This window comes from Ranitomeya imitator, chromosome 1, assembly GCF_032444005.1.
Source record: "Ranitomeya imitator isolate aRanImi1 chromosome 1, aRanImi1.pri, whole genome shotgun sequence".
Classification (NCBI taxonomy): Eukaryota; Metazoa; Chordata; class Amphibia; order Anura; family Dendrobatidae; genus Ranitomeya; species Ranitomeya imitator.
The window spans coordinates 82,861,561-82,889,258 of record NC_091282.1 but is presented as its reverse complement, the minus strand read 5'-3'; positions in this window follow the sequence as shown (position 1 = coordinate 82,889,258).

Below are 27,698 nucleotides of genomic sequence, written 5' to 3'. Positions count from 1 at the left end.
TCTTTTTCTTTGCATTATTTGGTGCTTGGTATTTTATGCATATAAAGCAAAGGAATCCGATATTACATTAAGAAAGAGATGTGTGTTTAGGGGTTGTTCTCATTTGTAGTTTTTAGGAAAGTAACGCGGCCCAACCAGTAAACTTCCTGGTTTGTGGGTGGGCAGCCACTTTTGCTCTGAAGTGACAGTTCAGGCCAGCGTCAAAATTCTTCTGCTGGCTTGAATTGTTCGTGCTCCCATTGCTCATATATACGAGGTCATCTTTTATCTCCAACATTAGAAAAACTATGGGCAGGAGAGAGGTGGCTGAAATTAGCAACTAGAACCTCTAGAAATTATCGACAGCCTCAATGCAATGCTTACAAACTCAGTGTAAAAGAACTTGTAAGCATGGCATATGTTAGGACACCACTGTGGTCCCCTTGGCAATAACCAGTGAAAAAAAATAGAGATAGAGGGACAATGGGGGAAAATTTTATAAAAAAAATAATTTGCAAGGTTTCTTGTTTTTGTAAGGAAGGACTTACTAATATGACCATGTGAGAAGATGGGGATAACCCTTTCAGTGTATTTCAAGGCTAAGTTGTAAACTAGATACACAGGGTGACCACAGTGCTTTATTCCTCCACAGTTTTCTTCCAAATAGTTTTTTTTACATCAGTATTTGTAAGCCAAAACCAGGAGTGGAACAATCAGAGGAAAAGTATAATAGAAACACGTCACCAGTAGTGATGAGCGAGGATACTCATTGCTCGGGTTTTCCTGAGCACGCTCGGGTGGTCTCCGAGTATTTGTGACTGCTCAGTTTTTGTTGACGCAGCAGCATGATTTACAGCTACTAGCCAGCCTGAGTACATGTGGGGGTTGCCTGGTTGCTAGGGAATCTCCACATGTAATCAAGCTGTCTATCAGCTGTAAATCATGCAGCTGCGGCAAGGAAAACTAAATCTCCGAGCAGTCACAAATACTCGGAGACCACCCGAGCAACGAGTATACTCGCTCATCACTAGTCACCACTTCTAGATTTTTCACCCACTCCTGGTTTTGGCTTACAAATACTGATGTAAATACTGACCAAATACTGATAGTGTGAATGAAGCCTAATTCATCAACCCTTAAGCATGGGTCAGGTAAAGACAGATGAAACGTGGTTGTAACTCTGAAGCACAAAGTCTGTCTTCCTAGTTCCATTCTTGACTTACGGATCACGATTGACTTTAATGGCTGGATCTGATCATCAAACCACAAAACTGATAAGAACAGGACACGCTCTGAGTCTTATGGAATGGAGAGATGAATCTGTTTTAAAACCTCATGTGTGCATGGATCAATGAAACTATTTGGGTCAATGTGCTGTCCGAGAAAAAAAACTAACGCGGATGTATGAATGTAACCTTCAGGTGATATCACATGTTGGGGGATTCGCTGCACGTTTAACTCGCAGTTTTTCATACGTAAAATCCTCAACAGATTATAGAACAAAACAAGAGGATGAGAATTGACATACGTATCTACAGATTTCTAAATCTATGGTGGATTTCAATAAAAATCTGCCCAATTTACACACAATTTCTTACTCAGAATATTAGACCTTTGTATGTTGTAGATCATTCACAGGGACCCTGACAACAAAGTGGAAATATTTATTGAGACCAAGTTCAAAATCTAAAGGAGGTCAAATCACCTTGACCTTGCTAAATCATGATAATGATGCTAGACAGTGTAAAAAGAGGTTAAAAAGCACACACACCAACAGTGTTATAGAAAGAGACTTTAAAGTCACCCTTCCCCAAAGATAAACATATATCAAAGATGACATTTTCCTTTTTTTATAAACCGGTTTGAGTCTTTTCTTCAATATTAACTTTGATAAGAAATTTAACAAAAAATGCTTATATGATAATGATCATGATATTTTAAAGGGTTAAAAAGAATTGAGTATTGTTTTTTTTTTCCAGAAGCCTGGATAAGCCCTTTAAAGTGTGTTTTTGTCATTTTTCATAGATTTATATAATGTTCATTTATTTGTAGGAATATAATGTAAAAGTTCTAGAATAGACTAAAGCATCAATGAGGGTATATGTTTATTTACTTATATTTTTTATTACAGACCAGGCAAAATAAAGATAAAACTTTGCTTATGCGGTAATTGTGTTTTTCATTTTATATGTTTTCAAATTATAACATGTTTTTTGTTTTGTTTTTTGTTTTTTTTACTTTTTTACCAGGAAAGAGATATTTTCTTTTTTATATATACAGCTCGGGTAAAAATTAAGAAACTACTGCAAAATGTTCAGTTTGTCTGATTTTTCTCTTTATAGGTATAGTTTTGAGTAAAATGTAAATTGTTCATTTACTTTATAAACTTCTGACAACATGTCTCCGAATTTCCAAGCAATAAATTTCGTATTTTTTTTCTGAAAAAGAGAAATGGTCAAAATAAAAAAAAAAAATGTTATTTCAGACCTCTAATAATGCAAAGAAAACAAGTTCATAATCATTTAGAAACAACAATACTAATGTTTTAACTCCGGAAGAGTTCAGAAATCAATATTTTGTGGAATATCCATGATTTTTAGTCACAGCTTTCATGCGTCTTGGCATGCTTTCCACCAGTCTTTCACACTGTTTCTGGTGCAAAAATGTAAGCAGTTCTTCTTTGTTTGATGGCTTGTGACTAGTGTTGAGCATTCCGATACTGCAAATATCGGGTATCAACCGATATTCGCTGTATCGGATTTCCGATCCTGAGTTCTGATATTTTTAAGATATCAGAATCGAAAGTTCCTATAGTGCAATGATGCACTGTAATGGAGTGTGGGCGGAGACTGCATCTGTGTGTGTGGGCAGGGTCTGTGCGGGCCTGCTGGGGGTCTGTGCGGTTGGCCGTTGGTGTGTGCGGCCTCTCGGTGGGTCTGTGCAGCCTGCCGGGGGTCCGTGCGGTCTGCCCGGGGTCTGTATGGACCTCTCTGGGGTCTGTGCGGCCTGCCGGTGGTCTGTACTGGCCTCTCGGGGGTCTGTGCGGCCGGCCGGGGGTCTGTGCGGGTGTGCAGGCATCGTCCGATTGGACTACAAGTCCCATCGGGCTATGCCTGCTACAATGGAAGTGATTGACACATTAGTCAATGATGGGACAGCAGTAGTCCCATCATCCGGCTAATGTGTTGAATGTAAAAAAAAATACTACATACAATATACATACAACATGCTACATACATACAACATACATACTACATACATACATACAACATACATACTACATACATACAACATACATACTACATACATACATACAACATACATACTACATACATACATACAACATACATACTACATACATACAACATACATACTACATACATACTACATGCATACTACATACATATACACTACATACATACTACATACATACTACATACATACTACATGCTACATACTACGTAAATACAACATACATACTACATACATACATACTACATAGCATTTGCGATCTGATGAGGGCAGGAACATTCAGCTTAGAGTGACCATTGACAGTCAACTTACATCAACATACATACATACTACATACATACTACAAGCATACATACTACATACATGCTACATACTACTTACATACTACATACATACAACATACATACTACATACATACTACATACAGTACATACAACATACATACTACATACATACTACATACATACATACTACATACATACTACATATATACATACTGCATACATACTACATACATACTACATACAATATTATGTAGTATGTATGTAGTATGTTGTATGCATGCAGTATATATGTAGTATTTATGTAGTATGTATGTAGTATGTTGTATGTATGTAGTATGTATGTCATTGGATAATGTGTCAATCACTGCCATTGTTGCAGGCATAGCCTGATGGGACTTGTGGTCCCATCAGACGATGCCTGCACACCCGCACAGACTCCCGGCAGGCCGCACAGACCCCAGAGAGGCCCGTACAGACCCACGGCAGGCCGCACAGACCCAAGAGAAGCCCATGCAGACCCCTGGCAGGCCGCAAAGACCCCAGGCAGGCCGCACAGACCCCCGAGAGGCCCGCACAAACCCCTGGCTGGCTGCAAGGCCCCTGAGAGGCCTGTACATACCCCTGGCAGACCGTACAGACCCCCAGTCGGCTGCACAGACCCCAGAAAGACCTGTACAGACCCTCGGCAGGCCGCACAGACCCCCTGCAGCCCGCACAGACCCCCAAGAGGCCCGTACTGACTCCCGGCAGGCACGCACAGACCCCCCACGGTCCCACACAGTCACGCAGTCTCCGCCCATGCACCACCCACACTCTTCTCCCCTGGAACAGGATGTAAAAGGCCAGAAAGGGCTTATTTTAATTCCGATATTTGTGTCCCATTGACTTGCATTGGTATTGGGTACCGGTATCGGCGATATCCATTATTTTTTGGCTGATCCAATCCGATACCGATATTTCCGAGTATCGGAAGGTATCTCTCAACCATCCATCATCCTGTTGATTACATTCCAGAGGTTTTCAATGGGGTTCAGGTCTGGAGATTGGGCTGGCCATGACAAGGTTTTGATGTGGTGGTCTCTTAATTTTTGCCAGAGCTGTATATCTTTAGACTTTTGTTTTATCACTTTTTCACTGTTCTTTTAGTCCCTCTAGGAGATTTGGATATACAGTATATGAGACTCTAGCCACCGGTAGATGACCATGTTTTCAGTCAGACTGCTGTCTGTATGTGCAAAGGGCACCAATGTAAGTCCATGTGCTAACGTACGTTCTCCATCAATGGACCTATTCTCATGCACTATTCTCATCTGTTTTGTGGATGAGAACAGTGCATATAATGGCAGGCAGCAATTTCAGATGTGGAGGAACTCAAAATTACAATGTTTATCTGTACTCAAAGAGTTAAAAGCACAAGTAAACACTTTTCACAACTCTGGTGATTGCTGTAAAAAATAATGCTGCAAAAATTATTATTAGTATTATTAATGTTATATCTTACAATGAAATCAGAGTTACATAGAAAACCTTTCCTAAAGTTCACATGTATCTAGGCAGGAAAAATTAAACATTTGCAATAGAAATCTTTTCTGATTTGTCTATCGTGAATACCAGGCACGCACATCTTTTGTCAGTACCATCTCCTGCATCTGTTTCTCGGCCAAAAATATAAATGCTATCTTTAAATTTATTTTAAGAGTCACTTTTTTCATGAGCAAACAATGACATGTGCATATCGTTTATACACAATCATGGCCAAAAGTGTTGGCACCCTTGAAATTATTCAATAAAATGAAGCATTTCTAACAGAAAATTATTTCAATTGAACATATTTTGTTATACACATGTTCATTTTGTTTGTGTGCTTTGGAACTACACAGAAAAATAGAGGAAAAAAAGACAAATTGGACTTAATTTCACACAAAGCCCCAAAAATGGGCAGGAAAAAATTGTTTTGGTTGCTCGCACTTAGGAATAAATAACTGCAATCAATCACTTCCTAATTCAACAAGCTTCTTACACCTCTCAACTGTTATTTTGAACCACTCTTATTTTGCCAACTATGCTAAGTCTCTCATATTTGAAGGTACCTTCTTCCAACAGCAATATTAAGATCTTTCCACAGTTGTTCAATGGGATTTAGATCCGGACTCATTGCTGGCCATTTCATAACTCTGCAGCACTTTGTTTCTATCCATTTCAGGGTGCTTATTGAAGTATGTTTGGGGTCATTGTCCTTTTGGAAGGTCCATAACGTAGGATGCATACCCACCTCTCTGACACTGAGCACTTTCATGCTGCCTTGCACACAGTCAAGGCACCCAGCGCAAGAAACAGAATGACATCCCCAAAATATATTTGAACCTCCAGCATATTTGACTGCAGGTACTGTGTACGTTTCTTTGTATTCTTCATTCCGTTTTTGACAAACAGTAGAATGATGTTCTTTACAAAACAACTGAATCCTGGTCTCATTTGTCCACAAGTTGTTTTCCCATAAGGATTTTGGCTTACTGACATACATTTTGGCAAACTGTAGACTAGCTTTTTTTATGTCTCTCTGTTGGCTATGGGGTCTGTTGTGAATTCTGTGGCCAAGCTCCCTCCTGTGGTCGTGAGTGGTGCTTCGGCTGGTTCTGTCTATTAGCTTCCTTTGGTGGATGAGAGTGGTACTGCGGCTTCTGAGTTTCCTTCCTCAGGTGATGAGGTTAAGTCTTTAGGTGCTGCTCTATTTAACTCCACCTGGTGCTTTGATCCTGGCCTCCAGTCAATGTTCTAGTATAGGTCTTGCTTCCTCCTGGATCGTTCCTGTGGCCTCTCTATCCTGCATAAGCTAAGTTCTGCTTGTAATATTTTTGTTTGCTATATTTTCTGTCCCGCTTGCTATATTGGTTTTTCTTGCTTGCTGGAAGCTCTGAGACGCAGAGGGAGCACCTCCGTACCGTTAGTCGGTGCGGAGGGTCTTTTTGCCCCTCTGCGTGGTTGTTTGTAGGTTTTTGTGTTGACCGCAAAGCTATCTTTCCTATCCTCGGTCTATTCAGTAAGTCGGGCCTCACTTTGCTAAATCGATATCATCTCTGTGTTTGTATTTTCATCTTTACTCACAGTCATTATATGTGGGGGGCTGCCTTTTCCTTTGGGGAATTTCTCTGAGGCAAGGTAGGCTTATTTTTCTATCTTTAGGGCTAGTTAGTTTCTCAGGCTGTGCCGAGTTGCATAGGGAGCGTTAGGCGCAATCCATGGCTACCTCTAGTGTGGTGTGATAGTATTAGGGATTGCGGTCAGCAGAGTTCCCACGTCTCAGAGCTCGTCCTATGTTTTTGGTAATTGTCAGGTCACTTTGTGTGCTCTGAACTTCAAGGTCCATTGTGGTTCTGAATTACCTGTTCATAACAGTACTGGAGGCCCAAAGTACTAATGCTTCTCAATAGAGGGAAAAAAGAAGTTCTGAGACCATTTTTTTTTCTTTGCACTGTGTTCTGTCTTTCTTTTCCCCTTTACATCAGGGTGGTTCAGAACACAGGTGTGGACATGGACATTCAGGGTCTGTTCTCTTTGATGGATAATCTCGCTATAAATGTACAGAATATTCAAGATTTAGTGGTTCAGAATCCTATGTTAGAACCTAAAATTCCTATTCCTGAGTTATTTTCTGGAGATAGAACTAAGTTTTTGAATTTTAAAAATAATTGTAAACTATTTCTGGCTTTGAAACCCCGCTCCTCTGGTGACCCAGTTCAACAAGTTAAGATCATTATTTCTTTATTACGTGGCGATCCTCAAGACTGGGCATTTTCCCTTGCGCCAGGAGATCCTGCATTATGTAATATTGATGCGTTTTTCCTGGCGCTCGGATTGCTGTACGATGAACCTAATTCAGTGGATCAGGCAGAGAAAAATTTGCTGGCTCTGTGTCAGGGTCAGGATGAGATAGAGATTTATTGTCAGAAGTTTAGAAAGTGGTCCTTGCTCACTCAATGGAATGAATGTGCGCTGGCAGCTATTTTCAGAAAGGGTCTCTCTGAAGCCCTTAAGCATGTCATGGTGGGATTTCCTATGCCTGCTGGTCTGAATGAGTCTATGTCTTTGGCCATTCAGATCGGTCGACGCTTGCGTGAGCGTAAATCTGTGCACCATTTGGTGGTATTATCTGAGCATAAACCTGAGCCTATGCAGTGCGATAGGACTTTGACCAGAGCTGAAAGGCAAGAACACAGACGTCAGAATGGGCTGTGTTTCTACTGTGGTGATTCCACTCATGCTATCTCCGATTGTCCTAAGCGCACTAAGCGGTTCGCTAGGTCTGCCATCATTGGTACGGTACAGTCGAAATTTCTTTTGTCCATTACTTTGATCTGCTCTTTGTCTTCCTAGTCTGTCATGGCATTTGTGGATTCAGGCGCTGCCCTGAATTTGATGGACTTGGAGTTTGCCAGGCGCTGTGGGTTTGTCTTGGAGCCCTTGCAGTGTCCTATTCCATTGAGAGGAATTGATGCTACGCCTTTAGCCAAGAATAAGCCTCAGTATTGGACCCAGCTGACCATGTGCATGGCTCCTGCGCACCAGGAGGATATTCGCTTTCTGGTGTTGCATAATCTGCATAATGTGGTCGTGTTGGGGTTGCCATGGCTACAAGTCCATAACCCAGTATTAGATTGGAAATCAATGTCTGTGTCCAGCTGGGGTTGTCAGGGGGTACATGGTGATGTTCCATTTCTGTCTATCTCATCATCCACCCCTTCTGAGGTCCCAGAGTTCTTGTCTGATTACCGGGATGTATTCGATGAGCCCAAGTCCAATGCCCTACCTCCGCATAGGGATTGTGATTGTGCTATCGATTTGATTCCTGGTAGTAGGTTTCCTAAAGGTCGACTGTTTAATTTATCTGTACCTGAGCACGCCGCTATGCGGAGTTACGTGAAGGAGTCTTTGGAGAAGGGTCATATTCGCCCGTCATCGTCGCCATTGGGAGCGGGGTTCTTTTTTGTGGCCAAGAAGGATGGTTCGCTGAGACCTTGTATTGATTACCGCCTTCTAAATAAAATTATGGTCAAATTTTAGTACCCCTTGCCGCTGCTGTCTGATTTGTTTGCTCGGATTAAGGGGGCTAGTTGGTTCACCAAGATAGATCTTCGTGGTGCATATAATCTTGTGCGTATTAAACGGGGCGATGAATGGAAAATAGCATTTTTAATACGCCCGAAGGCCATTTTGAGTACCTGGTTATGCCATTCGGGCTTTCTAATGCTCCATCAGTGTTTCAGTTCTTTATGCATGACATCTTCCGAGAGTACCTGGATCCTTTGGTGGATGAGAGTGGTACTGCGGCTTCTGAGTTTCCTTCCTCAGGTGATGAGGTTAAGTCGTTAGGTGCTGCTCTATTTAACTCCACCTGGTGCTTTGATCCTGGCCTCCAGTCAATGTTCTAGTATTGGTCTTGCTTCCTCCTGGATCGTTCCTGTGGCCTCTTCATCCTGCATAAGCTAAGTTCTGCTTGTGTTATTTTTGTTTGCTATATTTTCTGTCCAGCTTGCTATATTGGTTTTTCTTGCTTGCTGGAAGCTCTGAGACGCAGAGGGAGCACCTCCGTACCGTTTGTCGGTGCGGAGGGTCTTTTTGCCCCTCTGCGTGGTTGTTTGTAGGTTTTTGTGTTGACCGCAAAGCTATCTTTCCTATCCTCGGTCTATTCAGTAAGTCGGGCCTCACTTTGCTAAATCTATTTCATCTCTGTGTTTGTATTTTCATCTTTACTCACAGTCATTATATGTGGGGGGCTGCCTTTTCCTTTGGGGAATTTCTCTGAGGCAAGGTAGGCTTATTTTTCTATCTTTAGGGCTAGTTAGTTTCTCAGACTGTGCCGACTTGCATAGGGAGCGTTAGGCGCAATCCACGGCTACCTCTAGTGTGGTGTGATTTGATTAGGGATTGCGGTCAGCAGAGTTCCCACGTCTCAGAGCTCGTCCTATGTTTTTGGTAATTGTCAGGTCACTTTGTGTGCTCTGAACTGCAAGGTCCATTGTGGTTCTGAATTACCTGTTCATAACAGGGGTCCATTTGGATCTCCTGCCATAGTGTTTCATATACCACGTCCAATGACTCACCGTGGTCCAGCCTATAGCTTACCTTTTATGAAGAGGTAAGCTATAGGCTGGACCACGGTGAGTCATTGGACGTGGTATATCTCGATTTTTCCAAAGCGTTTGATACCGTGCCGCACAAGAGGTTGGTACACAAAATGAGAATGCTTGGTCTGGGGGAAAATGTGTGTAAATGGGTTAGTAACTGGCTTAGTGATAGAAAGCAGAGGGTGGTTATAAATGGTATAGTCTCTAACTGGGTCGCTGTGACCAGTGGGGTACCGCAGGGGTCGGTATTGGGACCTGTTCTCTTCAACATATTCATTAATGATCTGGTAGAAGGTTTACACAGTAAAATATCGATATTTGCAGATGATACAAAACTATGTAAAGCAGTTAATACAAGAGAAGATAGTATTCTGCTACAGATGGATCTGGATAAGTTGGAAACTTGGGCTGAAAGGTGGCAGATGAGGTTTAACAATGATAAATGTAAGGTTATACACATGGGAAGAAGGAATCAATGTCACCATTACACACTGAATGGGAAACCACTGGGTAAATCTGACAGGGAGAAGGACTTGGGGATCCTAGTTAATGATAAACTTACCTGGAGCAGCCAATGCCAGTCAGCAGCTGCCAAGGCAAACAGGATCATGGGGTGCATTAAAAGAGGTCTGGATACACATGATGAGAGCATTATACTGCCTCTGTACAAATCCCTAGTTAGACCGCACATGGAGTACTGTGTCCAGTTTTGGGCACCGGTGCTCAGGAAGGATATAATGGAACTAGAGAGAGTACAAAGGAGGGCAACAAAATTAATAAAGGGGATGGGAGAACTACAATACCCAGATAGATTAGCGAAATTAGGATTATTTAGTCTAGAAAAAAGACGACTGGGGGCGATCTAATAACCATGTATAAGTATATAAGGGGACAATACAAATATCTCGCTGAGGATCTGTTTATACCAAGGAAGGTGACGGGCACAAGGGGGCATTCTTTGCGTCTGGAGGAGAGAAGGTTTTTCCACCAACATAGAAGAGGATTCTTTACTGTTAGGGCAGTGAGAATCTGGAATTGCTTGCCTGAGGAGGTGGTGATGGCGAACTCAGTCGGGGGGTTCAAGAGAGGCCTGGATGTCTTCCTGGAGCAGAACAATATTGTATCATACAATTAGGTTCTGTAGAAGGACGTAGATCTGGGGATTTATTATGATGGAATATAGGCTGAACTGGATGGACAAATGTCTTTTTTTGGCCTTACTAACTATGTTACTATGTTACTATGTATTTCATTCAAATGTCAACAAATTATTTGTGCTGACACTGATCTGATCTCTGTGAATGGACTTGAAATCTTGAGATTGTTGATAATTTTCAACAATTTTGGTTGTCAAGTCCGCAAACAGTTCTCTTCTGTCACACAGGTCTCCGGCCGCAGAACCTGCACAGTACGATTGAGATCAAGGCTTTGTGATGGCCACTCCAAAACATTCACTTTGTTGTTGTTAAGCCACTTTGTTACCATTTTGGCAACAGGCGTTGGGTCATTGTAAATTTAGAAGACCCATTTCTGTCAAAGCTTTATCTTCCTGGCTGATGTATTGAGCTGTTGCTTCAGTATTGCCACATAATCTTCTTTTTTCATGATGGCATCTATTTTGTGAAGTGCACCATTCCATTGTGCAGCAAAACAACCCCACAACATAATGCTGCCACCACCATGTTTCACAGTTGGGATGGTGTTCTTAGGCTTCCAAGCTTTTGCCTAAATATTTCAATTTTAGTTTCATCAGACCACTGAACACGTCTCCAAAAATTAAGGTCTTTATTCCTGTGTGCATTTGCAAACATTAATCTGGCTTTTTAATTTTTCTTTTGGATTCATAGCTTCTTCCTGGCAGAGTGGCCTTTCAGCCCATGTTGTTACAGTACTCGTTTCGCTGTGGATATAGACACAATCTTACCAGCTTCTGCCATCATCTTCACAAGGTTTTTTGCTTTTGTCCTTGGGTTGATATGCACGTCGGACCTAATCACGTTCATCTCTCAGACACAGAACCTGTCAGCTTCCTGAGCAGTATGATGACTGGACATTCCCATCTTGTTTGCACTTGCTTATAATTGTTTGTACAGATGAACGAGGCACCTTTTGGTATCTTAAAATGGTATACAAGGATGAGCCAAACTTGCGGAAGTCCACAATTCTCTTCCTAATATATTGGCTAATTTCTTGAATCTTTCCCATGATGCTACAAAAAGAAGCAGTGTGCTTCAGGTGTGCATTAAAATACATCCACAGGTGTGTATCTAATTAACTCAGATGTTGCCAAAAAACCTTTAAGCTTACAAACACATGACATAATCATATGCACAGTCCAGAATTGTTTAAAGACATAGTAATCTTAGTGTGTATGCAAACTTTGCAGTAAGTAATAAAAATGCCTTAAAACAGGAATCCTAATTGACCTATAACCGGAAAGGTTTATTCTGAATTCATGTCAGATATTGAGAAAAACATGCAAATGTGTCTTTTTATATAGTGTATGTAAACTTTTGGGTTCAACTGTATCATTTCATTTACACTTCAGAAATACTTACTACTTTGCATTGATATAAATATCACATCAAATCCTAATAAAATGCATTTAAGTTGGTGGGTATAGCATGACAAAAGTTGTAAAAGTTCATGGGGTATGAATTCTTTTTCCAAGCACTGTACAATCATGGCCAAAAGTATTGACACCCCTGCAATTCTGTCAGATAATACTCAGTTTCTTCCTGAAAATGATTGCAAACACAAATTCTTTGGTATTATTATCTTCATTTAATTTGTCTTAAATGAAAAAGCACAAAAGAGAATGAAGCAAAAAGCAAAACATTGATCATTTAACACAAAACTCCCAAAATGGGCCAGACAAAAGTATTGGCACCCTCGGCCTAATACTTGGTTGCACAACCTTTAGCCAAAATAACTGCAACCAACCGCTTCCGGTAACCATCAATGAGTTTCTTACAATGCTCTGCTGGAATTTTAGACCATTCTTCTTTGGCAAACTGCTTCAGGTCCCTGATATTTGAAGGGTGCCTTCTCCAAACTGCCATTTTTAGATCTCTCCACAGGTGTTCTATGGGATTCAGGTCTGGACTCATTGCTGGCCACCTTAGAAGTCTCCAGTGCTTTCTCTAAAACCATTTTCTAGTGCTTTTTGAAGTGTGTTTTGGGTCATTGTCCTGCTGGAAGACCCATGACCTCTGAGGGAGACCCTGCTTTCTCACAATGGGCCCTGCATTATGCTGAAACATTTGTTGGTAGTCTTCAGACTTCATAATGCCATGCACACGGTCAAGCAGTCCAGTGCCAGAGGCAGCAAAGCAACCCCAAAACATCAGGGAACCTCTGCCATGCTTGACTGTAGGGACTGTGTTCTTTTCTTTGAATGCCTCTTTTTTTCTCCTGTAGACTCTATGTTGATGCCTTTGCCCAAAAAGCTCTACTTTTGTCTCATCTGACCAGAGAACATTCTTCCAAAACATTTTAGGCTTTTTCAGGTAAGTTTTGGCAAACTCCAGCCTGGCTTTTTTATGTCTCGGGGTAAGAAGTGGGGTCTTCCTGGGTCTCCTACAATACAGTCCCTTTTCATTCAGACGCCGACGGATAGTACGGGTTGACACTGTTGTACCTTCGGACTGCAGGGCAGCTAGATGTTAGTCAAGGTTCTTTATCCAACATCCACACAATCTTGCGTTGAAATCTCTTGTCAACTTTTCTTTTCCGTCCACATCTAGGGAGGTTAGCCACAGTGCCATGGGCTTTAAACTTCTTGATGACACTGCGCACGTTAGACACAGGAACATTCAGGTCTTTGGAGATGGACTTGTAGCCTTGAGATTGCTCATGCTTCCTCACAATTTGGTTTCTCAAGTCCTCAGACAGTTCTTTGGTCTTCTTTCTTTTCTCCATGCTCAATGTGGTACACACAAGGACACAGGACAGAGGTTGAGTCAACTTTAATCCATGTCAACTGGCTACAAGTGTGATTTAGTTATTGCCAACACCTGTTAGGTCTCACAGGTAAGTTATAGGTGCTGTTAATTACACAAATTAGAGAAGCATCACATAATTTTTCAAAGGGTGCCAATACCTTTGTCCACCCCCTTTTTTATGTTTGATGTGGAATTATATCCAATTTGGCTTTAGGACAATTCTTTTTGTGTTTTTTTCATTTAAGACAAATTAAATGAAGATAATAATACCAAATAATTTGTGTTTGCAATCATTTTCAGGAGGAAACTGAGTATTATCTGACAGAATTACAGGGGTGTGAATACTTTTGGCCATGACTGTAAATCTCTCCTTGTATAATGCAATGGCAGTCAAATTCAACTAACTTTTATGTATTTTGTACAGTTAGATAATGGCGAGCAATGCATTACTATCATTAATAATAAGTATTCATAAACATGTACCTAAATCCAGTTTCCAGAAATAATCCTATCTGCTCACATTGGTGACTAATCTGAATACGTGCATGTATTGTGGTTTTGACTTTGCTTTATACTGCTTCTGTCCATAAATTTAATCACATTACTCTGCGATTAATTAGCATTTGTTTGGCAGGGCAAGGACAAAGGGTTAATTTCTCCATATATTAGACATGAAAGGAGAACTATAAATCTGTATTTCCCTGAGTACACAATGTAGCCCAAATGAGACAATTATTCATCTCCACCTGCAGGCATCAATGAGTAATCAAAGAGGTTTAGTAATCCCTTTACCATTCCTATAATAAACTTATGGGGACAAATCGACTTCAAGACATTTTCTATCTAGAAATTATTGAGTTGCACGTGTAGCAAAACATATAACCCATGAAATATAATTTTGTACTGAAAGTTATTGACAGAACCAGAAATGAGAGTAAGAATAAGAACGCAAGCACAAGCAATGGCATAACTTGAAGCTCATGGGCCCCACTGCAAAAGCGGCTCCCAATTATTGCAAGTCTTTAATAGTATTGGTCTGTTCATATAAGCCACTTTTTGTGACCCTTAATAAAGGGCCCGCCGGGTGCGATGCAACCACTGCACCTATTTTAGTTATGTCCCTGTGCACTTCATGGAGCCCAAATATATGACACTACTAAACTTCTATGTTATATCAAATATTTTGTTTAGGGAACACTACCTATATGCTAGCTTTACTCCTCGCGTACAAGTTCTTCCTTATCTGCCAGTTAATCATTTTTGAAGAAAATTGTCAGTGATTTATTCCTTTAGAATCTGAGAACATCATGATGTAGGGGCTTAGACCCTGATCTCAGCGATATGTCACACAATAAAATCTGTGTGTTGTTCTTTCAATAAAATCAGTGTTTTATCAGCAGGAGGTTAACACTAGGTGTCTCATTCTAGGTAGACTTCCCGCTCTGTGCAACGTCACCTTCACCACTGATTGGCAGCTTTCTGTCTATGCGCAGTGTATAGAGAAAGCAGCCAATCAGTGATGTGGGCGGGGTTATACAGAGCTCAGCATTTAGAGAACTGCTAAACCTGCAGCACAGATAACAGTGATTTTATCAAAATAACAGCAAGCAGCTGTTGGGCATCTGCACTGTTGCTGGGCTTAAAGTGCACGGTAGATAAACATTCCCCCAATCTTGCTGATCAATGGGGGTCCCAGCAGTTGGATACCAACCTATCAATAAGTTATCACCTATCCTGTGGATTGCTGGTGACTTGTTTTCATTGGAGAACCACTTTAAAGATTGCCATAAAGGGATGAGTGAAGCCTTTTTTTGTAGACCATTAGAATTTTACAGTCCTGTGGCACTTAATCCAATCACCAATCCTGTTTTACCTGCTGTAGATACCATTATTTAAAGGGGATGTTCGATAAGAAGATATTGATGACCTATAAATAGGTAGTTAATATCAGTTCGCTGGGTTTCCAAGTCCCATCTCCACATGTTAGATGATTTATGCTGACCGAATAATGTGCAGCATGAATCAAACATAGGCTATATGATTACAAATATCTTAAAGTAAACTTAGTTGAAAGTAAGATCTGGGAACAATGTAACTGAACAGATCCGTCTGTCCTTAGTCTGTTCATGCTTGTTTCTCCCTTCCCTGCTTAGCTAGATTGACAGATCTCTCCTTACACGTACATAGGGAGAGACCTGCCACCCAAGTAGAACCGGACTGGGAGAAGCCGGTTTTATCTTTTTAACTGTGTTGGCTCTGAAAAGCCAGAGTAACCCACATATTAGTAATGCTGGAACCTGTCAGGTTTGATCAGCAAGAATCATTTGGCAGGATGAATTTAAGGTGATTTTTAGAAAGTAAAATAAAGAAGTATTACTAATCTGAAATCTCAACTCCAGTGTTGTTGAAGTATCGGTCTCTGCCAAAAGTTACATTCTGCCATTGAAGGTTAAGGCCCCATCTAGGGCTCAGAACCAATGTTTTCCAGCAAGGGTTTAATTGGGAGTTGTGACTCGTTTCCTTTCAATACCCCAGTTCAGATGAGGACTCGTTTAGATGTTAGACACATGTAGCAGAGATCATCACTATTGGTACACCTTGATGTGGTTGGATAGATTTTGCACTTTGCTTATATTGCAATAGTCAAATTAATGTATTAGTTTATTGCAGTGAGTATATATAGGTTTGTGTATTGGCAAATAGTGTATTTGTTCACCATGAATTTAATTCTAAAGGTGTGTGGGCTGTTTCTTTTTTTAATCTTTCCACCAGTCACTTGACCATGTAACCAATCAGTGGACTCCATAGTTGAGTGACCGAATGAACAGGATGTCATCACTTCTGGTAACGACAGAGACCAGCACAGAAGAGGTATTGGAGTATCAGGAGTTTGAGGGAAGAATGACTTGCTTCTCTTTTTATTTCAGAAGATTCCATCACTTTGAAAACTTTTTAAAATCAAGCAGAAAATCTCTATAATGTACTCTGATTCTTATTTATTTTTTAACGCCTTCAGCTCAATCTTCAGTCTTCTCAAATGATATTTTGATAATATCAAACTATTGTTTGGCTGGTCTTCCTTTTCGCCTTGTTCCTTCTATTCTTCCTACCATGGTGTCCTTTTCCAGTGATTGCTCTCTTCAAATGAAACTGTAGATTGGAGAATGGGGATGACACTGCCAATGTTGAAGGTCTGAAATCAAGAAACCACAATGAAAGGTTCTTAAGGTTTATTTTTTTACTCGTTTCAAAGTTGGACCAACCTTTTCCTCAGGAGAACCACAGTGTGAACTATCACCCCAATTCTCTTATCACCTGTTTGCTATGATGGGATTCCAATTCTTAGGGTTCTGAAGCAGCTGATTCATTGTTGTGGGTTAATACAACCCTGATAAGAGTGCAGTTCCCTTTCAATCTGAACGCTGTACTCCTCCCTTGGATAAGACCTTATTGCGCTTGGTTTCCTTTCTATTATCTCTTCGTATGAGATGTGCCCAAAGCAGGCAAGTCGTAGCTTGGTGATCCTTGCTTTGAATGAAATGTCTGGCTTGGTTGATTCCAAAATTGATTTATGTGTTCTTGCCTTCATTGGTATTGATAACATCCCTCTCCGGTATCACATTTTTAAGACGTTGATTCTCCTTCTGTCTTGGTTCTTCAACATCCAGGTTTCGTATCCGTATGTTACCACAGAAAAGACCAAACTATGTAGGAACTGTGTCATTCATCACCAGTGAAATGTTACTCAGTTTGAAGACCTTCTCTTTTGACTCCATTGTTGATTTGCCAATAACTATTTTCCTATTGAATTCCAGTGTCGTCCCTGATCATCGATCCAAGTAAGGGTACCGTCACACAGTGGCATTTTGATCGCTACGACGGCACGATTTGTGACGTTCCAGCGATATATCCGTGACATTCCAGCGATCTCGCTGTGTCTGACACGCTCCTGCGATCAGGGACCCCGCTGAGAATCGTACGTCGTAGCAGATCGTTTGAAACTTTCTTTCGTCGTCTAGTGTCCCGCTGTGGCGGCATGATCGCATGGTGTAACAAAGGTGTGCACGATATTGTATACGATGTGCGCATAGTAACCAACGGCTTCTACATCGCACATACGTCATGAAATTATCGCTCCAGCGTCGTACATTGCAAAGTGTGACAGCAGTCTACGACGCTGGAGCGATATTGTTACGATGCTGGAGCGTCACGGATCGTGCCGTCGTAGCGATCAAAATGCCACTGTGTGACGGTACCCTAAGTTGAAGTCCTTTACAACTTCCAGTTTTTTTATTAGCTTTATCTACATGTACTTAATTAAATAATTGGCATAATTAATTAGCAATATATAGTGTTTATAAAATATTTTTTGCCCTTGATAGCTATTTCCAAAAAAAAGCCCATGAAAATAATTGAAATTTTCAAAGTTGATTTTCCATTAATTTAGCCTTCTCAAAAAAAAAAAAAAATTGTTATAACACATGTTTTATATTTCAACTTTTCATCTCAGAATTCTGAGTAAACTTTCCCTTCATTTTGTAAATTGTGAAGAGAATTAAACTCTTATGTCCATGTTTACAATTACACTTGTAAGAAGCCTAGGAAACGGTAAAGCAAGACATTAAATAATTACAGGCCTTTATTTCTCGCATGCCTTACTTTTTAGTTCATCCTTAAGCTTTGAAAAATGTAGTTTGAGCTGAGTTGCTAGTAAATGTCTACATCATAAACCAAGTACGCTTAATTTCCCATGATTAATAGTTTTTTTTTCTGAGCTTAGCCTCTTGCTTCAACATGCTAGGGGACTTTATTACCCCTCACACTGCTGGTGAGGGTGGTCCAAGCAGGTCAAAGTCGAGGTCAATAGCAGGACACATACATGGAATGATTCAGGCTGAACCTTTACTAAGGGGAACATAATTTTTTTCTATAGTTTCATGGTTGAGGTATTAACAGTTTACTATATGCAATATATAACTCAAGCTAGCCAGAAACAATTGCAAAATGTTAAGTGAACTCCAGCAACATTTGAAAAAGGGTCACGTGGTAGGATTAGAGGTTATAAATTCTAACATCCACCATTCTTTTTAATCATTTTTGTTGTATTTCAAGTTAAGTTTCAATCTTTTATTTATATATTTATTTCCATTTTATATTGTCTTTTGCATTATTTTTCCCTCCTAAATTATAATATAGATGTAATTAATGCTAATATTATTAGGAACAAATAATTATCTTAGATAATATATATATATATATATATATATATGTACTTTATTTTAGTAGAACTTAATAAAACATTTTTTGCAAAAACTACTTAACCATTTTTTAAAAGATTCATTGAAACCTCACCTCTAAAGCAGTCATGCAGTTTTTTTTACGTCTAAGGGAAAATTAAGCAACCATTTTCCATTATTTGTTATTTTTTTCTCTTTTTAAACACTGTCATCATGGTATAAATAAGCTAAAAATCAACATCCATTAGCTACCTTTGCTTTCAAAGAATTAGAAACATATGTCGAAAAGATGCCGAAAGTTTAAATAAATTTGCTTTGCTTCAACCATTTACATCAAAAGGACCCATAAAAGAACAAGGATAAAGATAGCGAGAAAATGTGACCTGATACTGCTCTGCAGTAGCGACATTAGATTTTGGTAAGTTTAATTATTTGAATGGTTGATTGTAACATTGACAATACTTTTATTTAGCACTAAATTAAAATATAGGATAATGTAAATGTAAACCAAACAAACAAAAGATCTGAAGTTTCACATGGCCGACCTCCTTGGAGATGAAATTTCTTGGGTTTTATGTGGCTACAGACAGAGACTTCATTAATCTCTCCTATAGACATGTGAATAGCTTTTAGAGATATCCTAACATCACTTATTGCTCAACCCAGTATCCGCTTTGTCAATTTAGAAAAGCAGATACATTGTCTATGTATCTGCATTTGACCAATGGCTGAGAATTTATTTTCCTAGAAGCATATTTATGGAAGAAATTTACACAGTTATGGCAGAAAGTAACATAGTAACATAGTAACATAGTAACATAGTAACATAGTTAGTAAGGCCGAAAAAAGACATTTGTCCATCCAGTTCAGCCTATATTCCATCATAATAAATCCCCAGATCTACGTCCTTCTACAGAACCTAATAATTGTATGTTACAATATTGTTCTGCTCCAGGAAGACATCCAGGCCTCTCTTGAACCCCTCGACTGAGTTCGCCATCACCACTTCCTCAGGCAAGCAATTCCAGATTCTCACTGCCCTAACAGTAAAGAATCCTCTTCTATGTTGGTGGAAAAACCTTCTCTCTTCCAGACACAAAGAATGCCCCCTTGTGCCCATCACCTTCCTTGGTATAAACAGATCCTCAGCGAGATATTTGTATTGTCCCCTTATATAGTTATACATGGTTATTAGATCGCCCCTCAGTCATCTTTTTTCTAGACTAAATCATCCTAATTTCGCTAATCTATCTGGGTATTGTAGTTCTCCCATCCCCTTTATTAATTTTGTTGCCCTCCTTTGTACTCTCTCTAGTTCCATTATATCCTTCCTGAGCACCGGTGCCCAAAACTGGACACAGTACTCCATGTGTGGTCTAACTAGGGATTTGTACAGAGGCAGTATTATGCTCTCATCATGTGTATGCGTTAACACCCTTGAAATTGTTCCAGAGAATGAAGTATTAAAAAAATGGACAGGACAAAATTTTTGGCACCCTCAACTTAATATGTGGTTGCACACCTTTAGGAATAAATAAGTCCAACCAATCGCTTACTATAACCATCAACAAGCTTCTGACACATCTCAACTGGAATTTTAGACCACTTTTCTTTTGCAAACTGTTCCAGATCTCTCAAATCTGAAGGGCGCCTTCTCCCAACAACAATTTTAAGATCTCTCCATAGGTGTTCAAAGGGATTTAGACTCAGACTCACTGCTGACCACTTCAGAACTCTCCAGAGCTTTGTTTCCAAACATTTCTGGGTTCTCCTTGAAGTATGTTTGGGGTAATATTCCTGCTGGAAGACCCATGACCTACAATGAAAACCCATCTTTCTGACACTGAGCACTACATTGTGACTCAAAGTCCTTTCGAAAATGTCAGATTTCATGATGCCTCGCACAGTCAAGGGACCCCGTGCCAGAGGCAGTGAAATAACCCAAAAACATCTTTGAACCTCCAACATACTTTACTGTAGGCATTTTGTTCTTTTCTTTGTAGGTCTCATTCCATTTTCGGTAAACAGTAGAATGATGTGCTTTAACAAAAAGCTCCATCTTGGTCTCAATTGCCCACAAGACGCTTTCCCAGAGAGATTTTGGCCTACTCACAAACATTTTGGCAAGCTGCAGTCTAACTTTTTATGTCTCTGTGTAAGCAGTGGGGTCCTCTGGGGTCTCCTGCCATAGTGTTTCATTTCATTCAACTATCTTTTGATAGTTCATGTTAAAGGGAATCTGTCACCCTAAAAATCGTATATGAGCTAAGGCCACTGGCATCAGGGGCTTATCTACAGCATTCTGTAATGCTGTAGATAAGCCCCCGATGTAACCTGAAAGATAAGAAAAACAAGTTAAATTATACTCACCCAGGGGCGGTCCCGCTGTGGTCCGGTCGGATGGGAATCGCAGTCCGTGTCCGGCACCTTCTAGCTTCATACGATGACATCCTCTCCTTGTCTTCCTGCTGCGGCTCCGGCGCATGTGTACTTTGTCTGCCCTGTTGAGGGCCTCTCTGACCTTTCCTGGCACCTGCGCACTGCAATACTTTGCTCTGCCCTCAGCAGGGCAGACAAATTACACCTGCGCCAGAGCCACAGCAGGAAGACAAGAAGAGGACGTCATCGTATGAAGATAGGAGGTGCTGGACCCGGACCACGATGCCCATCGGACCGGACCGCAGGTGGACCGCCCCTGAGTGAGTATAATATAACCTGTTTTCTTACCTTTCAGGTTACATCAGGGGCTTATCTACAGCATTACAGAATGCTGTAAATAAGCCCCTGATGCCGGTGGCCTTAGCTCATATACAATTTTTGAGGTGACAGATTCCCTTTAACAGTGATTCACCCTGAGCCTGCAAGACAGTTAGAATATTTTTGGAACTTGATTGGGGCTGCTTATCCAACTTCTGGACTATGCTGCATTGCAACCTTTCATAATTTTTTTTCTGCCTTCCACATCCAGGGAAATTAGTTACAAGGCCATGGGTTTTACACTTCTTGATTATATTCCACACTGTGGACACAGGAACATGAAGATGGACTTGAATCCTTGAGATTGTTGATATTTTTCAACAATTTCGGTTCTTAAGTCCTCAGACAGTTTTCTTCTCAAGTCCTCAGACAGTTCTCTTCTCCTATTTCTGTTCACACACAGGCACACTATGCAAAGATTGAGTCAACTCTCCTTTTTATCTGGTTTCAGGTTTAATTTTCATATTGCCAACACCTATTATTTGCCACATGTGAGTTTGAACGAATATCAAATGCTTGTCCATTTTTTGTGTTTTTTTTTGCCAAATTATGTCCAGTTTGTCTTTTCTTCTGTTTTTTTGTGTTGCTTCAATACACACAATGGAATTAAACTTGTGTATAATAAAACATGTGCAATTGTAAAAATTTTCAGGGAGAAATACTTCATTTTCTGGAACAATTTCAAGGGTGCCATCAATTTTGACCATGACTGTATGTGCGGTTATTATTTCATTGGAACCCTTCTTTGCTTAATTCAGACCCTGGTGGATTTGAAATACACATAAACTTTGTCTATTTTCATAGAAAATATTGAAATATATTTAATAAATTGACCTATGAACAGTCATTTATTTAGAGGTAAGAAATCTTTGAATTTGATAGCTTTGCAGAATTTTTCCAATAAAATCAATTTGCAGCAAATAAATTTGCATGAATTTCAATACTGGAAACCTTGCCCTTGTTTGGAAAATACACATGGGGTGGGAAAATAGAGGACTCTACTGACCATAAAAGCTTACACTGTACAGAAAAGAGAAACACCCTGTGATTCTGAAGTTGGGAAACAAATTTTAGGTAAAAACTGTGCTGTACAGGGAACCACTGATCTGTGATGGCCCTGGTACTGACCACCATTGTTCAAAGAATGATAATCCCTTAGATATCATTGCTCCAGGTCATTATGAAGAACCACCACAACCTCTTTGTATACCAGACAATGCCAAAACCCCATAACCTCCCTATCCAACCTCACTGAAGGGAGCTTAATTGTCTCCTCTCCAAATCGCACATCACCACCTGTGCGCTCGACCCCATCCCATCCCACCTCCTCCCCAACCTCACCGCCACTCTTACCTCATCCCTAACCTACCTCTTCAGCCTATCACTAACTTCTGGCACCTTCCCTTCTGCTTTCAAACATGACACAATCATGCCTATCTTTAAAAAGCCAACCCTCAAACCAACTGCTATGTCCTGCTATAGCTCAATATCGCTGCTCCCATTCACTTCCGAACTCCTGTAGCAGCACGTCCACGCTTAACTTTCCTCCCACCTCTCATCTAATTTGCTCTTTGACAATCTACAATCTGGTTTCCCCCATCACTCAACTGAGACAGCCCTGACCAAAATTACTAACGACCTACTTACAGCCAAAGCTAATGGACAATACTCTGTACTCCTCCTTCTACACCTGTCCTCTGCTTTTGACACAGTTGACCACTGTCTCCTAAAACAGATCCTCTCCTCCTTTGGCATCAAAGACCTCACCCTATCCTGGATCTCCTCATACCTTTCCAACCACACATTCAGCATCTCCCACTCCCACACTACCTCCTCATCCCACCCTCTCTGTTGGAGTCCCCCAAGGCTCTGTTCTAGGACCCCTACTCTTCACAATCTATACACTTAGCCTGGGACAACTCATGAAGTCCCATGGATTCCAGTAGCACCTCCATGCTGATGACACTCAGATCTACCTCTATGGCCCAGACGTCACCTCTCTGCTGTCATGAATCCAGAAGTGTCTTTCAGCCATATCTTCCTTCTCCTCTCGCTTCCTCAAACTCAATGTGGACAAATCTGAACTCATCATCTTTCCTCTTTTCCTCTTTTACCTGACCTAGCTATCACAATTAACGACATCACGCTTTCCCCCGTACCGGAAGTCCGCTGCCTCGGAGTAACCCTTGACTCTGCCCTATCCTTCAATCCGCACATCCAAGCTCTTTCCACCTCCTTTCGCCTCCAACTCAAAAATATCTCCAGAATCTGTCCTTTCCTCAACCATCAATCCACTAAAATGCTTGTGCTTGCCCTCATCAACTCCCACCTCGACTACTGCAATATCCTATTCTGTGGCCTCACTGCTAACACTCTTGCACCTCTCCAGTCTGTCCTCAACTCTGCTGCCCAACTAATTCATCTTTCTCCTCACTACTCCTCCATTTCCCCCCTCTGCAAATCTCTTCACTGGCTCCCATTCCCTCGGCTTATCCAGTTCAAATGACTAATACTGACCTACAAAGCCATCCATAACCTGTCTCCTCCATATATCTCTGAACTAATCTCCCGATATCTTCCCTCACGTAATCTCCGGTCCTCTAAAGACCGCCTTCTCTCCTCCACACTTATTCGCTACTCACCCAACCACCTCCAAGACTTCTCCGGAATATCCCCCATCCTCTGGAATTCTTTGCCCCAACGCATCCAACTATCAACCACATTCGAATCCTTCAGAAGGAACCTGAAAACCCACCTCTTCAGGAAAGCTTACAGCCTGCACTGACCCCGCCGCCTCCTCACCACTACTGGAGCTACAGCCTCACCAACACCCGAGCTCCTGCAACCCTCGACCTCCTGTCTCCTTCCCCACCACCCTGTAGAATGTAAGCTCACAAAGGCAGGGTCCTTGCCCCTCTGTATCAGTCTTTAATTGTTAGTTTGTTTACTGTAAGTGATATCTGTAATTTGTATGTAACCCATTCTCATGTACAGCACCATGGAATCAATGGTGCTATATAAATAAATAATATTAATAATTGAACATGACCATGCAAAAAGAAATGAGCCCGCTCTCTAATGCTTCAACAGTGTGGGAAATGATACAGGGCAATTGTTTTTTTTTTGTGAACCACAAATCGACTCTCAAAAAGTTCATATTCACCTAAAATTCTATAAAATCTAACTTAATCCTCTGCAGAGTGATCTGCACATATGTGCATGTGGTAAGTTACCCCACTCAATGTTTGTGGGTTTGCGACCACATGGCACACTATCGGTTGAGAAAGAGATGATTTTGTCATATTGGTGACGATACTAAAGGGAACAAATGTAATAGAGGAACCCATACGGTTGAAAGTCATTTCATGCAAGTCAGCATTTTTATAAGAGGTTATGTGCTCCTGAAACTAGGTTGTGTTCTTTTGCCTCAGATAATAAGGATATGGGTATTATCAAATGTAATTGAATTGGACCAATTTTTATTTGTTGTAGAGTTTTGCTCCTTTAATTTTGCCACTGGAACTAAAATGTATAATTGGAAAAAGGACAAAAAGACATAAAAAAATGTCTTGAATATTGGCCTTCCCTTTCATAAAATCTAATTGAAATAAAGGATCTTAAGGTGGTGATGGCGAACTCAGTCGAGGGGTTCAAGAGAGGCCTGGATGTCTTCCTGGAGCAGAACAATATTGTATCATACAATTAGGTTCTGTAGAAGGACGCAGATCTGGGGATTTATTATGATGGAATATAGGCTGAACTGGATGGACAAATGTCTTTTTTTGGCCTTACTAACTATGTTACTATGTTACTATGTAACACAGTAAGCTACTACTGTCAAATTCAATGTTTCTGTGTTTCCATCTGTATTCTTTCACTTATTTACAAGATCTCTCAATGTGTCCTGTGATATCAGGCACCAAGTCTCAATCGATTGTACTTGTTTTCCAGCACATCCAACAGATGCTCTGTAGGACTGAGATCTTGGGAATTTGGTGGGCAAGTCATCACCTTAATCTTATTTCAATGCTCCTCAAACCATTCCTGAACAGTTTATGTAGTGTTGCAGAATGCAATACTCTGTTGAAAGATGCCACTGTTAGAGAATACCATTGCCATGAAGGTATGCTTTTGGACTGTACAATGTACAGTACTTAGGCAGGTGGCACATATCAAAGTAATATACACATCAATGTTAGGAATCAAGGTTCCTCAGCACCAGACCACACAATCAGATGATGCCACCTCTTTCCAGGGGTGTAACTACAATAGGTTCAGGAGTTGCAATTGCACCTGTGCTCTGGAGTCTATGGGCCCAAATGATACATTTGGCCATATGAAAAGAAAACCACTATTAAAGACTTGTAATAATTGGGGCACCGTTGGATCTTTTGTATTGGTGCCCATGCCCATGAGTTTCAGGTTATGCCACTTCCACTTTCTATAGATCTATAGTCAAGTTCTAATCTTTTTGTACAAATTACAGGTAGTTATTTTAGCCACCATACACACCAAGCAAGGGGTCCTGTATAGTGATGAGTGAGCACTAAAATGCTCGGGTGCTCGTTGCTCGGGTCGAGCAGATTGGAATTCTCGGGTCCTCGGACAGAACAACGAGCCTAATGTAAGTCTATGGGAGACCCGAGTATTTTTACCGCTATCCCCCGGGGGGTCCTTTTAAGGAACACAGGGACATCATTGGGATCGCCCATGGAAGCATTCCCGACTCCTAGTTCACAGCTGTAAGCATTTGTTTCCGAGATTCATGACATTTTTCCCGGTGCAGCAAAAAACACACTAAAACAAAACCAAAACGGATTTTGCTGGGAAATATGTTAAGATACATCCTTTGCAGGTTAATGACTTGCTTGTAAGACCAAATTATTAACCCCAGACCAAAATGTTCCTCCCCCACTTGGGCTTAGTTCAGACGCAGCGTTTTTGAAGCGTTTTTCAACCTTAACATTGCTTTCAACCACTACAAATGCATTCACTGGGAAATGTCGTTGTAACATTTAACACCCCTAGCTGGCCATGTGGTGTGTGACACGTAAGCAGACACAACTTGTTTCATTTACGAAGGAGGGACTCTTAAAGTCACAGAGCCTATTTTAACTAGTGCATCAGGCGGCATTAATCTTCTTAAAGGGCCATTATTAAACAGTGGGTCTCCTAAACTGTTGTAACATAGTAACACAGTTATTAAGGTTGAAGAAAGACTATAAGTCCTTCTAGTTCAACCCATAGCCTAACCTAACATGCCCTAACATGTTGATCCAGGAGAAAGCAAAAAAATCCTATGTGGCAAAGAGTAAGTTCCACATTGGGGAAAAAAATTCCTTCCCGACTCCACATATGGCAATCAGACTAGTTCCCTGGATCAACGCCCTATCAAGGAATCTAGTATATATACCCTATAACATTATACTTTTCAAGAAAGGCATCCAGTCCCCTCTTAAATTTAAGTAATGAATCACTCATTACAACATCATACGGCAGAGAGTTCCATAGTCTCACTGCTCTTACAGTAAAGAATCCGCGTCTGTTATTATGCCTAAACCTTCTTTCCTCCAGATGTAGCGGATGCCCCCTTGTTCCTGTCTCAGGTCTATGATTAAAAAGATCATCAGAAAGGTCTTTGTACTGTCCCCTCATATATTTATACATTAACATAAGATCACCCCTTAGTCTTCGTTTTTCCAAACTAAATAGCCCCAAGTGTAATAACCTATCTTGGTATTGCAGACCCCCCAGTCCTCTAATAACCTTGGTCGCTCTTCTCTGCACCCGCTCTAGTTCAGCTATGTCTTTCTTATACACCGGAGACCAGAACTGTGCACAGTATTCTAAGTGTGGTCGAACTAGTGACTTGTATAGAGGTAAAATTATGTTCTCCTCATGAGCATCTATGCCTCTTTTAATGCATCCCATTATTTTATTTGCCTTTGTAGCAGCTGCCTGACACCGGCCACTGAATATGAGTTTGTCATCCACCCATACTCCCAGGTCTTTTTCATTGACGGTTTTGCCCAGAGTTTTAGAATTAAGCACATAATTATACATCTTATTACTTCTACCCAAGTGCATGAACTTACATTTATCACCATTAAAGCTCATTTG